This window comes from Panthera leo, chromosome B1, assembly GCF_018350215.1.
Source record: "Panthera leo isolate Ple1 chromosome B1, P.leo_Ple1_pat1.1, whole genome shotgun sequence".
In the NCBI taxonomy this organism is placed as follows: domain Eukaryota; kingdom Metazoa; phylum Chordata; class Mammalia; order Carnivora; family Felidae; genus Panthera; species Panthera leo.
The window spans coordinates 184,161,601-184,177,536 of record NC_056682.1 but is presented as its reverse complement, the minus strand read 5'-3'; the positions used below and the strand labels follow the sequence as shown (position 1 = coordinate 184,177,536).

Genomic DNA, 15,936 nt, shown 5'->3' with positions numbered 1-15,936 from the left:
TGTTCAAGAAGCAGAGGGAAAGTGCCATTACAAGGTACTAAATATAAAGCTTTCCTTCAGTGGTCTCTCTCTTGACTTAGGGCTTTTAAAAATGTTGCTGTGTAGTGCTATTTTTTTTTCTTTTTGCAATTGCTTTATTTCACTTAGCATAATGCCCTCAAGTTCATCCATGTTGTAGCATATGTCAGAATTTCCTTCCCTTTTTTTTTTTAATGTAATTTATTGTCAAGTTGGCTAACATACATTGTATACAGCGTGCTCTTGGTCTTGGGGGTAGATTCCCATGATTCATCACTTACATGCAACACCCAGTGCTCATCCCAACAAGTGCCCTCCTCAATGCCCATCACCCTTTTTCGCCTCTCCCCTGCCCCCCACCGCATCAACCCTCAGTTTGTTCTGTTTCGTGTAGTGCTATGCTAAGTTAGAGTTTAAATAAATTTAAATTATTAGCATCAATTTTATGGTTCATCTTTACGTTATGCAATGTCAGTTTTAAATGTAAACATAAGAGCTTCTAACTCACATGTGGGACTGCTGAAATTACCCAACTCCTATTTTGTAGCACATACACGTATCGTTTGTCCTGCCACAACAGCAAGAATGATGCATAAAACTCATTTTTCCTGTCTCTTCTTGACAGATGGACAGTCTGCCAATACCGTACCTTACTGATGAGTAAGGAGGCAGTGAAAAGAAGAGAGGTACGAGGGGCTGACCTTTCCTTCTCTCTCATCACTCCAGCCTAAGTGGGCGGCTAACACAGGCAAGTAACACGAGTGAAAAAGGTGGAGATGGGGTTCCTCAGTCCTTTCTTTTGCTGTGTTCGAAGAAAAGTTCTGGTTTGAATGGGAAGCAGGTCCTCCTGAGGCTGTCAGTACCCCCGGGCACTCGGTTGCAGATATCACGCACCTGTAGCTGACAGTGAGCCTTGCTGCCCTTAGGCTTGTTGTGGATCTGCCAGAATTCTGTCTTCCTGGGGCACGGCCAATACTCTGTGTGAGTGGGGTGCGGGGGACCGTGGACACGTGTCCTGCCCATCCTGCTCACTCCCGCGCTCCATTGCCCCATAGGACTTCGCTTACAAAATGTAGATTAAGATTTTCAGGACCCTGATGGCAGAGTATTTCCCTTCTCAGTGTGGGGTGCCGTGTGACTGCATGCTCGCAAAGCTGGCCATGCTCACCACCCCGTGCCAGTCACGGTGTTCGGAAAAAGTTGATTTAAATTAAGAAATGTGTGCAGAAGGACTATAAATTGGTAGCATCTCTCTAGGACAGCTGGAGCACGGGCAGAGGGCTGAGTTGGTGCTAGAGAGTGACAATAAATTCAGGGTTGGGAGTGCGTGGGGAGCTGGGTCCCACTCCTGTCTACGTCATTTACTAGCTAAACTGTGAACATTCCTCAATGTCAATGTCCTCACTTGGACCATGGGGACGGTAACGCATGGCTTCTTAAGATGATTAAAACTAGGTAACGTATGTAAACATTTAGCCCAGGGTTGGTTACCGTGTTTGGTATATACAGTCATGCCTCCAACTATAAGGGACGTAACATGATAGCTGTACCAGATCCACTTCTGATGCTTGTGTGCATTTTCCTCCTCTGAGTATTTCCACAGTGAAATGCCAAACCCCCAAAGCTGCTATCGACCCAAGACACAGAGGCCAGAAGGGGCCTTGGATTCATCATCAGGATGAGGTGGACAGGTGTCATGTGACTCACTTCCGAATGGACCTGAGCCACTTGGAAGACTACACTAAGAGTCTGCAGCCAGAAGACAGGATGCAAAGAGCACTTAGCATTTCGGAAACCGTTTGCTGTTTTCTAAGGAGAGGCTCCCTTCCTAGTCCCAACCTAGGATGCAGAGACAAGCATCGTTTGAAAAAGGGTTTGACGTTATTGTTGTCTAATGTTAAATATGCAATAGGTGTAGAGAGTTCACAAGTTGCCCTTGTCATTGGCTCCAGCCCTCCCCATACTCCTCCTGTCTGGTTTTCCAGAAACAACCTTTCCCACTCCTTAGACGCTCTCTTCTGGTATTTTGGTCCATAACCATCAGATGATTGTAATGGGTTTTCTTTATGTATCTATTCACCTGTTCTTTAGTAAATGAGGTTTATCTAACACTCCCCCCCACCACCACCTATTGTCAAAATCAGTAGTCCATATTCACGTTATTATGATTAATATGATTTACAGTATTATGATGATGCAGAACATTATTTTCTTTCTTTAATTTCTTTCATCAGTGATGTCATAAATATTTTTTTCCCAGTTGCTTCAAAGCGTGTGACAACCTTTTAGTTTCTTTCTTTCTCTTTCTCTCTTTTTTTTTTTCATTTTTTTTTAACCCTTATCCTCTTGATCCAGTATAGAAGAGCGTTTTGTCTGCTTTTTGAATAGTTATCTGTCATCTTTGGTTTGCCATGCTCCTTGGATGGAAACCCTGTTTTCTCAAGTTCATATTTTATTATTTTACTCTCTAGTTTGCATGAATTACCCGTGAAAGGGTACAAAGGAAATGAAATTTTTGTGTCCATGCATGTTTGGAAGTTTACTTTATCCTCACAGCCCAAGAAAGCCCATCCCAAATTACTGGGCTATAGTGTGAGCAATAAAATGGTGGTCATTTATGAGGCACTAAGTTTTGATGTTGTTTGTTACACAGCACTAGATAACTGATACAGAACCAACTGTTCAAAGCACAGCATTTTACTTAAGTCTAATGTTTTCTCCTGCACCACATTTCCTACCACCTGTCCTTCTGATCATCACTTCGTTGGCTTAATTCCTTGAGAGAATAAATCTCCTCTTGCCTAGAGTGGTCGGAGCAGATCTACAGGTCCGCCAGGGTGCATTATTTAATTTTTAGTTTCAGCTTAATGTCACTGGTGTGTCATATTAGCAGAAAAAAATCATCCTCAGGTACTGGCTAATGTACGGCCTGTGAATAGAGTATAAATTACACCTGTCAGCTAGTAAAATTACGCCTTTGCATTTGGCTCAATTTAATTACATAAGCTCCAAAGGGGATCTGGGATCTGCTGGTCGTGTTGAGGTTGTAGTTCTACATTCTAAAGAAGGCTTGACTGAAGTCTTAGGGAGTCAGTAAATAATAAAATAACATTTTTTTATTTCCTTACAGAATTTGGAATCAATTGAAAAATTTGGAATGGATTGAAAAATAAGACATAGAAGACTAACTAATGGAGGTGAAAATATCCATTTTATTACTAGGGAGGCTTTTATCTCTTCAGGGGTGGGAGAAAGCTTCTTAACATTCCACTATTGAATTAAACCAATTGCTTAGCCAATCACAGGCAGAATACTGCAGGCCTCCCCAATGTGGCAAAGAGAGCCCTGAGATTACTACCACAGCTGACCAAACTGAATGGGACCCTGTGTGTTCCAAAGCTGAGCATGGTCCATTTCTTCTCCCAGACTTACCCATCAGATAACTGGGAGGCCCAGATTGTGACTGCCATGGAGGTTCCAGGGCAGTTGAGGGTCTCCACTAACACCATAGATGGAGTTGGAAGGCGACCTTCCACAACTAACAGTGCTTGAGACCCCTAGATAGGTGTTTTCCTATGCATCACCTCATTGACTGTCACTGGAGCCTTAAGAGACAAGAGTTATTTATGGACATTTAATGAAGCAGATTCAGAGAACTTAGCTGGTGGTTCAGGATGATAGGTTTGAATACAGACCCCAGTGTCCCATCTGATGAACCATGCTGCCTTGTGACTCACTGATCTCCAGATTATAAGACAGGTTATAGTTATATTGGAGTTGAAGTATCAAGGCATTGTGGAATGAAGAAGCTTAGAGAGAGGAGGTGGGACAGTCTAGGGACAAGGAATAAAGGGGATAAGACTCAAGTCTTATCCAGTGTGATAAACATGTGCTGAATATGTACCACTTTCTGTATCAACCTCCCAAGGCCAAACTCCCTCGTCCTCACAGGTGCCCTGGGTTTGGCTCCCCACCACCCAGTGAAGTATGTGTGGGACACAACGCAAATCAAAGCCAACAAGTCACTGCCCAAACATCCAGGGCCGAGGGAAAAAGAGCAACATGTTCTCACCACACGCCACTTCAGAACCAGGTGAGAACCTTGAGATTTACTGGTGGGGGGGAGAAAGTCTCACTTTTCTTCCCTCTGAAGTTTTAGTCCCGAGTAGCCAATAGGGAAGCTTTACTCAGAGAACCGTTTGCACCCCTTGCCGTGATCTTACCCGTGGCCTCCGCCGTTCTGTCTGGAAAGAGGGAAGCTTGTTCCTCCCTTGATCTTCCTAACACCCTCACTTTTGCTCCCCAAGATAAAAGGAAGATACTAAGAATCTAGGTGTGGTGGAAGGAAGACATCTTTTCTTTAAAAACAAACAAACAAAACAGAGCAGGAAGTTTGGGCAGAAGCAGGCTTAGTTGGTGACAGACCAGGCTGATGCTATGGAATGTTGGCTGTGACCGTTGGCTCCTGCTCCCCGCCACTTCAACCTGTTTCTGTCTCAACATCAATCCAACGTGGGCATGCTGCCTCTCTTACTCAGGTCTAGTGAGGAAGCGTCAACGAGCCCCTCAGAGAGTGAGACGGGAGTACTCTGCAACTGGGGACATGATCAGGTGCTACCTGACTTGTGTCTCAGAAAAAGTGGCGGTGGCAGCAGAGAAAAAGGCTGCATTTGAGAAACAACTCCACTCCACTCTGACAGCCAGTTGAATGATGTCCAAGATGGCTCCTTCACACAGCTGCCGTCTGGGAACTCAGCTGGAGCTGTCGACCAGGCGCCTTGGTTCTCTTTCATGTGGCCTCTCCATGCAGTTTAGGCTTCACAGGGCATGGCGACTGGATTAAAAAAGGGAGTGTACCAAGAGTGAGAAGGAGGCTGCGAGGCTCTTGAAGCTTAGCTTAAGTTACACAGCATCACGTTTGCCACATTCCATTGGTCAAAGCAAGGGCCGTCCCAATTAAGGGGGGACGAATAGACTCCGCCAGTCCACAGGAAGAATGGCAGAGAATTTGTAGCTATCTTTAACCACCACACTAAATTTGTGACTTAAAGTGACCCTAAGGCTTTTTTTTTTTTTCACCTGAGAGTGACTAGAAAATTCTGAGTTTTTATGAGGAAGCAAATAACTTCCCATTGAAAAACTTTAATAGACCAGAGAGAAGGGGCGCCTGGGCGGCACAGTCGGTTAAGCTTCTAACTTCGGCTCGGTCATGATCTCACGGTTCGTGGGTTTGAGCCCCGCATCGGGCTCTGTGCTGACAGCTCAGAGCCTGGGGCCTGTTTCGTATTCTGTGCCTTCCTCTCTCTCTCTCTGCCCCTCCCCTGCTCATGCTCTGTCTCCCTCTGTCTCAAAAATAAACATTAAAAAAAAAAAAAACAGAACAGAGAGAAAAGAAATAAAGTCGCATACTGTTTATATATAACTAGTCATATAAATTCAATTTTTCAGTTATAAGAATAACAAAATAATAGGATTGAAATACATAAAACAACATACTGGAAATTTTGATGGAAGGAATTGATAAGTGGAAACGGTGTCATCCAAATTTTAAAAGAATTTTATCTTTTTATTATGAAAAATTTCAAACATATAAAAAAGTAAACAGAAAAGCATAATGACTCCCCATGTACCCGTGCACCTAAGTTTCGACAGTTATCAGCTCAGGGCCAGCAGTTTTTCACTTACAGCAAAACCTACTTCTGCCTTCTCTAAATATTTCAACATGTCTTTGTAAAAGATAGGAACGCTTTAAAAAACAGTCACATGGAAGGGGTGCCTGCGTGGCCCGGTTGGTTGAGCGTCTGACTTCAGCTCACGTCATGATCTCATGGCTCGTGAGTTTGAGCCCCACATCGGGCTCTGTGCTGACAGCTCAGAGCCTGGAGCCTGCTTCGGATTCTGGGTCTCTCTGTGTCTCTCTACCCCTCCCCCGCTCATGCTCTGTCTCTCTCTGTCTCGAAAATAAATATTTAAGAGCCATTTTAAAAATCCTCACATGGTGACAAATGTTAACAGATTTATAGTGATCATAGTTTCACAATACATACATTAGCAAATCATTAAGTTGTATACCTGAAGCTGATATAATGTTATGTTAGTTATATCTCAATAAAATAAAAAAAAAATACCCAAATACCATTATCACATGTAAAAAAAAAAAAAAATTAACAAGAATTCCTTAAAAGTAGTTGGACATTTTAATACATTTTTATTGGACAGGTCTAGCAGGCAGAAATGAATGAAGATATAAAACTGCATTGCCCAGAATCGCAGAGATGTAACTGTGTGTGGCTGCTGAGTATTTGAAATGCGGCTGGTGGAACTGGGAAACTGAATTTTTAATTGGATTTAATTTTACTTAATTGTAATGTAACTTTTAAAAATGATACTTGATTCAGTATTGGCAAATTTTTAAGGATGTTGAGAACAACACAAGTATGTGAATCTACCTTTTCAACTGTAAATTTTATGGAATCTAAATATAGATCAAGTGTTCCTGATGACAGCTTAGCATCCGAATTGAGATGTGCTGTAAATATAAAAGATACATTGACTTGAAGACTGAGTCGAGAAAAATATAAAATACTTCATTAAGATACTTTATATTGGCTACATGCTGAAATGATAATATTTTGGATATAGGGAGTTACATAAATATGCTAATTAAAATTAATTTCACCTATTTCTTTTTACTTTTGAACACGGCTACTAGAAAATTTTAAATCCCATGTGTTTTCTGCAGTATATTTCTATTGAATAGCATTGAGATAGAAAGTCTGAATGATATAATCAATAAAGTCAATTTAATAGATTAATATTGTATTCCCTTTTTCTACAAACATAACACTTTTCTAGGACTTATAGGTCACTTTGAAAGTGATTATATATTGTTCAACAAAGAAAATTTCAATAAATTCCCCAAAGCACAAATTATTCAGAGCACTCTCTAATTTAATAACACAACTATAATCAATAAGACTCAGCCCTATGAAAATAACAGAAAAAATTTTTTTCATTGCAAAGTAGAAGTAAACAGTCTTAGATTTTTATTTATTATTATTATTTTTTTTATTTTTGAGAGAGAGAGAGAGAGAGACAGAGCACAAGTGGGAAAGGGGCAGAGAGGGAGACACAGGATCTGAAGCAGGCTCCAGGCTCTGAGCTGTCAGCACAGAGCCCGATGCAGGGCTCGAACTCACGGAGTGTGAGATCATGACCTGAGCCAAAGTTGGCGCTCAACCGACTAAGCCACCCAGGTGCCCCAACAGTCTTAGATTTTTAAAAAACAATAAAATAGGTAATGTTTTGCTAATATAAAGAAAAAATGTGAAAAAAACCCACAAACATCCAGTATTAGATACATAAAAAAACAGCCCACATTCACTATTTCCATGTTCTAGCCATTATGCTAAGCACCTTACCTGCCCTCTTTCACCTCCCTGTTTCTTTGTGAGGTACAAAGTTCTATTATCTCTATTTTTCATTTTCTCCATGTCAGGAGCCAACAACTTATCTAAGGAAGCTCTTCATAGGGAAAATGGAGATTTGAACCCAGCTCCACTGGACCTTAGGTCCCGCCATTTTAAATTTCTCCATTTGTACTGAGAAGTGGAGAAAATTACAGATACAAAAATTTTTAAATTCTGTGTGCAACTCAGCAACACATTTGAAAATCCTTACAAAAAGTATGATTCTCCAGTAAAATGTAAATTACCAAACTTGAATCAAGAAATGGACAATAATTTTTTTATTTTTTTTAAGAAATGGATAATAATCTAAACAATCCAATAACCATGAAGGAAAAGTTGATTGCCTTCACAAAAATGCTGGGCTGTGATTACAAGAGAAAACTCTTTTAAAAAAAGACTTTCAAGGAATAGATAATTCTCATGATAAAGAGCTTATTCTAGGACAAGGGACCGGCCACTGTGGATATGTGTCACAATTCAGTTTATAAGGCTTACAGAAACAAAGTTTAAAAAAAAAAAGTATAGATGCCTTTTACTTATGTCTATTAAAACAAAAATTTTAAACAAAAATTCCAGTAAATAAGCCCAATAGTAAATGAAGTATCGAGTGATGTTACATCAGAAATATAAGGAAGGTTTTATATGAAAAATCTACTCATAAAATTCACATCACTATCTGTCCTCTTGAAAGATACTGTTGAAAACTTTGATAAATTTCAATGTCCATTTCTGATTTATTTTCAAATAGTAAACTTTGATTTTAAAAAATATGCTTTCTTGGGAATGCAAGCTGGTGCAGCCACTCTGGAAAGCAGTATGGAGGTTCCTCAAAAAACTAAAAATAGAACTACCCTACGACCCAGGAATTGCACTACTAGGCATTTATCCAAGCGATACAGGTGTGCTGTTTCGAAGGGACACATGCACCCCCATGTTTATAGCAGCACTATCAACAATAGCCAAAGTATGGAAAGAGCCCAAATGTCCATCGATGGATGAATGGATAAAGATGATGTGGTATATATATACAATGGAGTATTACTTGGCAATCAAAAAGAATGAAATCTTGCCATTTGCAACTACATGGATGGAACTGGAGGGTATTATGCTAAGTGAAATTAGTCAGAGAAAGACAAAAATCATAGGACTTCACTCATATGAGGACTTGAAGAGACAAAACAAACATAAGGGAAGGGAAACAAAAATAATACAAAAACAGGGCGGGGGGCAAATCAGAGGAGACTCATAAATATGGAGAACAAACTGAGGGTTACTGGAGGGGTTGTGGGAGGGGGGATGGGCTAAATGGATAAGGGGCACTAAGGAATCTACTCCTGAAATCATTATTGCACTATATGCTAACTAATTTGGATGTAAGTTAAAAAGAAAAGAAAAAGAAAACCTAAAATGGTCAGAAAATTTAAAAAAAAAAAATTAAAGCAATATGCTTTCTTTTTCATGGTAAAAACTCTGTCTCAACACCCAACATCTGACTGGTATGAACAAGAGTCGACATCATACTTAAAAGTGACACAGTAAAGACACTCCCATTAAAATCAGGAGAAAGACAAAGATTCATGTTACCGCCACAATTATTTACCATTATTCCAGAAGTTTTAGCCATTCCTAAATAATGCAAGAGGAAAAAATTCCCATTTACAATAGTACCAACGTTCTTAGCTATCCAGGAATAAACCTAGGAAGAAATGTGAAAAGAGAAGGAATCAAAATTAATGTTTATTTATTTTTGAGAGAGAGAGAGAGAGAGAGAGAGGTAGAGAGAGAGCGCACCTGAGCAGGGGAGGGACAGAGAGATTGGGAGACACAGAATCCAAAGCAGGCTCCAGGCTCTGAGCTGTCAGCACAGAGCCCGACTCGGGCTGGAACCTACGCACTGCGAGATCATGACCTGACCTGGAGTTGGTCACCTAATCGGCTGAGCCACTCAGGTGCCCTGGGAATCAAAATTATATATACCATATAATCTTTACTAAATTTTGGTAGAGACAGTGAGCAACTTTTTAAATATTTTCTTAAACTTTCGATTTAGCAGCAGCTAAATTTTACAATCAGGAAAAGGTAAATAACCACAAAGATAAAAGTTCCTAGAGAGAGAGAGAGAGAGCGGGCCCGAGAAGGAACTGTGGGAAGTTTGTGGTGTCGGGAGGGGAATGTTGGGAAAAGAATGACTTGAAACCAAGGTGCACACCCTCCTCTTTCAAGGAGTTCTTAGGAAATCCTACTTCCTGGAATATGTCTCTGTTCATCCAGAGATGAATGTGACTGTCTCTCAGTATATTGCAGATCAAATTCCTCAGTGAGTCAGGCTGAAACCTACCAGCAATTAGACGGCTATAAAAGCAGAGGACAGCATGTGGTGTGATAACATTTTTCCCAACTGGGTGAAGTCCTCAATCCCAGAAAGCATGACGATGGGCTTCTGGGCCCTAAGCTTTCTCATGGCCCAGCTTTTCTCAGTGACACCTGGTCCCAGCCCAGGGCAAGAATGAGTCTCTTCTGGCCAACTTTATTTTTTACTTCTGGTTTCCTAGTGTCAATTTGGAGAGAGGGAAAAAGAGATTGTGTGTGTGTGTGTGTGTGTGTGTGTGCGCGCGCGAGTGTTTGCATGAGTGTATACTCACTACATTTTCCAGACATTTCCTTTAAAATTCACCCTCTTTTGGGGGGAGGAGCCCAGATGGCGGAACAGCATGGAAGGTTTTTTTGGGTCTCACTTCCATGAAATAAAATTCACCCTCTGTCTAGGGTAACAGGAACTCTCGCTCACTCCCGTTAACTTCTTCTTCTTTCTTTTTTTTAATGTTTATTTATTTTCAGAGAGAGAAAGAAAGAGTGCAAGTGGGGGAGGGGCAAAGAGAGAGAGGGAGAAAGAGAATCCCAAGCAGGCTCTGCACTGTCAGTGCACGGCCCGATGCAGGGCTTGAACTCACGAACTATGAGATCGTACCCTGAGCTGAAATCAAGAGTAGGACGCCTCACTGACTGAGCCACCTAGGCGCCCCGCTCCTGTTGACTTCCGAGGGTCTCTTGGAGCGCTTGCACCTTCTGGTCGTGATGGGTCGTCCTTGTCTTTCCCTGAACTGCACCTTCTGTCTCCTATCCAAAGCTCCTGGTCAGCGCATCGCTGCTTACTTATTTGGTGCCACCTTACCCTTTCATTTATGTCTCCAAAGCGCCAAGACCAGCTGTTTAAGGTCCCAGGCTTTCCTGAAAATATGAAAATGTCACTGAGTGGACAGTGAAAGAAGAAAAACTTTAATCTCAACTCAGTCCCTGAACCACATGGGATCATCCGGAGGGCCTTCTGGTCCGGCTTTCTCCTTGGCTTACCCCCCTGGGGCTCAGCCAGCTCCTTCCTCGCAGATCTCAGTCTCCATTCATCTCTCCTTCCCCCTAAACCCAGGGACCTCCAACTCCCTCTGCCCCCGGTGTCCACAGAGGAAGCCCCCAATCAATGAACACCTTAGCAAGCCAAGGCGGGCACGCTCGACCTTCGCCGGGCAGAATGGTGCGGCTCTTTTTTCAACATTGCAGTGTCCAGGCTAGGCCTGGGCATAAACATAATGTTGTTCTCCACAGAAAGCGGTCCCCTGCAGTCCCCTATTTCTTGGATGACTTCTGTGGGTCGCTTACCGCAGGAATGTTTTCAACTCTGCAGGACCAGTCCGAATAGCGCCAGACCCCGTCCCCGTGATGACAATTCAGTGGGGTGAAGTCCTGGAATCTGCATGTTTAGAAAATCCCCCAAGTAACTCTTCAGATGATCCTCAAATCATATTTATAAGACCTCTGCCGGGGGGGCCTGGGTGGCTCAGTCAGTTAAGAGTCCGACTCTTGATTTCGGCCCAGGTCGTGATCTCACAGTCTGCGCGTTCAAGCCCCGCGTCGGGCTCTGTGCTGACAGTGCAGAGCCTGCTTGGGATTCTCTCCCTCCCTCCCTCCCTCCCTCTCTCTCTCTCTCTCTCTCTCTGCCTCTCCCCTGCTTGTACTCTCTCTCTCTCTCAAAATAAATAAACTTTAAAAAAAAGTTTATAAGAGCTCTGCCCCCAGCAAAGTGTAAAAATAAAGAGTCTTTTTAAACACAACTTGCCAGACCTTCTCATCTTCCTTCCTTCACTCCCTCCCTTCCCTCCTCTCCTCTTCCTCCTCCTCCTCCCGTTGTCTACACACACCAATGTTAGTCATTTCTGGGTGAAAAGAAATATAGATAAAGAAAATTATATGCAATTATATATGCTATATATTTATTTCTATTATGTATTTATAAGTATATAGTCACATATAAGAATTTGTTAACACGATAAAATACATGTATATTTATCCCTCCGCCTAATTTTTGACCTTAAATTTACATTGTTTGGTCACGAGTAAGAAAATGCAATAAACGAAAGGAAACCTCAAATGACCCCCAGGAAGTGTGTCAACTGGGAAACTGAATTTGCCCCAGGAGTGTCCCCTTGCTCAAGCACAAGGCTTCGTCTCTTAATACCTTATCTAAGTCCCAAGTGACTGTCAGTGCTGACCGAGGACAGGAAGTTCTTATGACTCTGGTCTGCTGAGCTCTGAGCTTGAAAAGGGGAAAAAGTGCTCAAGGCGAGAGGTCACCTGCCTCGGATGTGCAGGGTAGGACCTAGATCATTTTTTTCCTCTTTCCCTCTCCACCTCCCACCTTCTTGCCCCGCTGGGCGCCTGGGGCCTCTGTGGCACCCTGGTGAGTGTGGTCCCTCTCCGATACTCCAGCTTGAAGGCGTGACTCTGATCGTGGTGCCCTCACCTGGGAAGCAGGAAAGGGGGCTAATAAACCTTTCTTCACAGGAGCGTTGGGAGAAGTGAATGAAAATGCTGTATCTTGCAAACCATATGCCAGTCGTTCAGGCAGTCATTTCTTCCTTCCACAGAACCTTAGGAAATTCTGCTGCATCGGGAGGCGCCTTGGGCACCCGATGCGCAGCCGACAGGCGTGTGTTCCTACTTCCAAGAAGCTTCAACCATCCAGAGAGGGAGACGAAGTCAGCGCGGAAGCTTTGCTACGGCAGGAGCCAGTCCAGACTGAGAGCTAACCCTGTCCCCTCCTTCAGGGCTCTGTGACCAGAGGCAAGTTATTTAACCGTGGTGACCCACGGGCTTCTATCTCAGGAATGGGAAGATGCCATTTTCACAGGGTTGTTCTAAGGATTAAAGGAGATTTCCCCAAACCTCGGGTATTGGCATCTCCCCTTTAAAATGTTTGCTTCATCTCCCTGCAACCTGGGCAGTCAGTTCATTCACATCGCCACCCACTTTCGCTTCCTCCTAAGTGGCAGTATCTGTGAAATCTCGGGTTTGGTGTATGAGTCCTATTTTTTGGTTTCCTAATGGACACTAAAGCAAATGCACACGGCCAACAGGCACAGGAAAAGATGCTCTATGTCGCTCCTCGTCAGGGAAATACAAATCAAAACCACACTCAGATATCACCTCACGCCAGTCAGAGTGGCCAAAGTGAACAAATCAGGAGACGACAGATGCTGGCGAGGATGTGGAGAAACGGGAACCCTCTCGCACTGTTGGTGGGAATGCAAATTGGTGCAGCCACTCTGGAAAACAGTGTGGAGGTTCCTCAGAAGATTAAAAATAGACCTACCCTATGACCCAGCAATAACACTGCTAGGAATTTACCCAAGGGATACAGGAGTGCTGATGCATAGGGGCACTTGTACCCCAATGTTTATAGCAGCACTCTCAACAATAGCCAAACTATGGAAAGAGCCTAAACGTCCATCAACTGATGAATGGATAAAGAAATTGTGGTTTATATACACAATGGAGTACTACATGGCAATGAGAAAGAACAAAATATGGCCCTTTGTAGCAACGTGGATGGAGCTGGAGAGTGTGATGCTAAGTGAAATAAGTCATACAGAGAAAGACAGATACCATATGTTTTCACTCTTACGTGGATCCTGAGAAATTTAACAGAAGACCATGGGGGAGCGGAAGGAAAAAAAAGTTAGAGAGGGAGGGACCCAAAGCATAAGAGACTCCTAAAAACTGAGAACAAACTGAGGGTTGATGGGGGGTGGGAGGGAGGGGAAAGTGGGTGATGGGCATTGAGGAGGGCACCTGTTGGGATGAGCACTGGGTGTTGTATGGAAACCAATTTGACAATACATTTCATATTTAAAAAAAAATAAAAAGTAAAAAAAAAAGTAAAAAAAGAAAAAGCAAATGCACAGCTGTTAACATTTTTAAAGTTCCTGTGGGTCAGAAACATTTCCTGTGCCCTCAGGGATACAAATACTACACTTAGGACAATATTGAGCTTCATAATTAAAGCCCCTAGCACGTTGCTTGGTGCGCAGTAAGGCTTAAACGCACACAATTCTGTGGATTCTGAGGAGGTGAGAGGACCCCGTGTCTTGGAGGTGGGGTGTGGGGGAGAGAACAGGGTGATATCTGAAATAGCACTAAAGGCTGAGCCCTCCGCCACAGGACACGGACAGCAAGAGAGGGCTTGAGGAAAGGGGGAGGAGGAAAGGGAGGTGCTTTCCAGGAAAAGGGAACAAAGGCCAGGATCAGAATGGGACCTTAGAACTTCAAGGAATTGCTGCTGGCCTGCTGTAAAAGATGAGCCTGGAGAGATAGATAAGGCAGCTCAGATAAAGATACAGGAGGACGTGCATGCTCTCTGAGGAGTTTGGACTTGATCCTGATGGCTATAAGGAAACTTGCTGAGAAGTCACGCGTTCCCATTTCCAGCCCAAGAAGATCTCCGAGAACGTTCAGGGTGGCTCAGCGCAGGGGCCTCCACAGGCTGGGTGCACCAAGGTTGCCTGATAAATCTGCAAAAATACCTCTCACCTTCCCATGCCTTCATTCAGTCATGGGCACTTTCAAACAATGCAGCCCATATGGCAGCTGTTAGTTTATTTCGGCAGAAATGAGCACTTTGTTTCCGCTATCAGCTTCTACTGTCCTGAAAAGCTATGGCTGTCAGTGGTCCTTCACTTACCTGGTGGTGAAAGCCAGGAAACCGGGAGCTGTCTGCAATTAACCCTTTCTCCATGCACCCTCCACAACCAGGGGCGACAGGCCTGTCAGTTTCCCCTTTCCAATACTGATCAAATCTCGTCCCTTCTCGGCTCCCTCTGTCCTTGCAGTTCAAACTGTTTGCATCTCTGGCCTCAGGGCTCTGGAGTGAGCGCTGCACGGGTCTCCCCACTGGTCACACCTGGATTCTTAAATGTAGGTAATCTATGGGGTCCCAAGCAAATCCTTTACTCTTACTAAGTCCTTATTTCCTCCTCCGGAGATCACGCATTCAGACATCTGCCTCAAGGGGTTGTAGCCGAGATTACGTGAGATACTGAGTGAAGCATTTTGCTTTACTGCACGGCGCGTGGTAGAAATTCAATAAGGGTTTGGTATTATTACAACCCTCTCTCCACCTCCCTTCTGTAATCTACGACTGCCTAAGATACCCAAACTCTATAAATGAATAAATGGGCCTGGTATTAGTCATCGGCCTCTTGGATAGAGTCCGTGGGAGTCTGTCCTCTGCGTGCAGAGATCTGTCATCAACCCTGAGTCGACACAGGCTGGCTAACACACAGCCTTTCAGGATTAAAATGTGGATCTATACTTTTCCCACCCCCAGCTCAAGCTTCCAGCAAGGGAGAAATCCCCCTCTTTGACTTCTTGGTTAGCCCTGGCCCTAAACTACTAAAATATGTGCTGATTAGCTGTGGGCATTCTCCATGTCCTGAGTAGCTATAGATCGCCGATTACACAGGCAACCGTGGATCCACTGAGTGGGATATTGGGGTTTGGGAGGGTGGCAGAGGGCAGGGATAAGGCATTATCCTACCAGGGCGTGATTGGGGCAGACACCTCTGACACGAAACCCTCACCTCCAGCATGAGTAGAAGCTTCTCTTACAGCACTGGATGATGGAGTGGGTATGGAGTGGGAGTGGGGTGGAGGAAGAGAGCAGAGACAGGTCTCAGATTTCCCATGCATCTTTCCTGGCCAGTATTTTAGAACTCCTTTCAAATCAGCGGGTTAATGTAGCACAGCGAGGCCACATCAGGCTGGTCCCAGACTGGTGCTTGGGATTAATGTATCATGAAAGAAATCAAGAATGTGGCCAGAGACCAATTAGAAAGTCAGTGGTGGTGGGGATAATAGTCAGCAGGGATTTCACACCCCCAAGGACTTTCTATCTGCCCTGAGGCTCTTCTTCTCCCTCCCCCCACCAACTGACCAACAACTTTTACCTCTCACCCTTGTCCCTCTCAAGAGCTTGGCCCAGAGAGTGACTTTGCAGAAGGAAAGCTACGCAGTAGACTAGGAGCTTATGAGCTTGGGGGAAATGCTAGACTGGGTTTGAATTCTGGATTTACCACTGATCACCTATGAGGTATTGGTCAAGTCACTTAACCTCTTTGAA

At 43.6% G+C, this 15,936-nt stretch overlaps 1 long non-coding RNA gene across 2 annotated transcripts; it reads left to right on the top strand.

The window, feature by feature from the left end:
- Nucleotides 1–1,890: 1,890 nt before the first annotated feature.
- Nucleotides 1,891–12,919, top strand: LOC122218557. 2 transcript variants are annotated; one of them, XR_006201998.1, is made up of 3 exons: nt 1,891–3,215; nt 3,947–4,111; nt 12,407–12,919. It is a non-coding gene; the product is annotated as an uncharacterized LOC122218557 (long non-coding RNA). The 2 variants fall into 2 exon arrangements; XR_006201997.1 differs by lacking the exon at nt 12,407–12,919 and adding an exon at nt 4,557–5,235.
- Nucleotides 12,920–15,936: the final 3,017 nt, after the last annotated feature.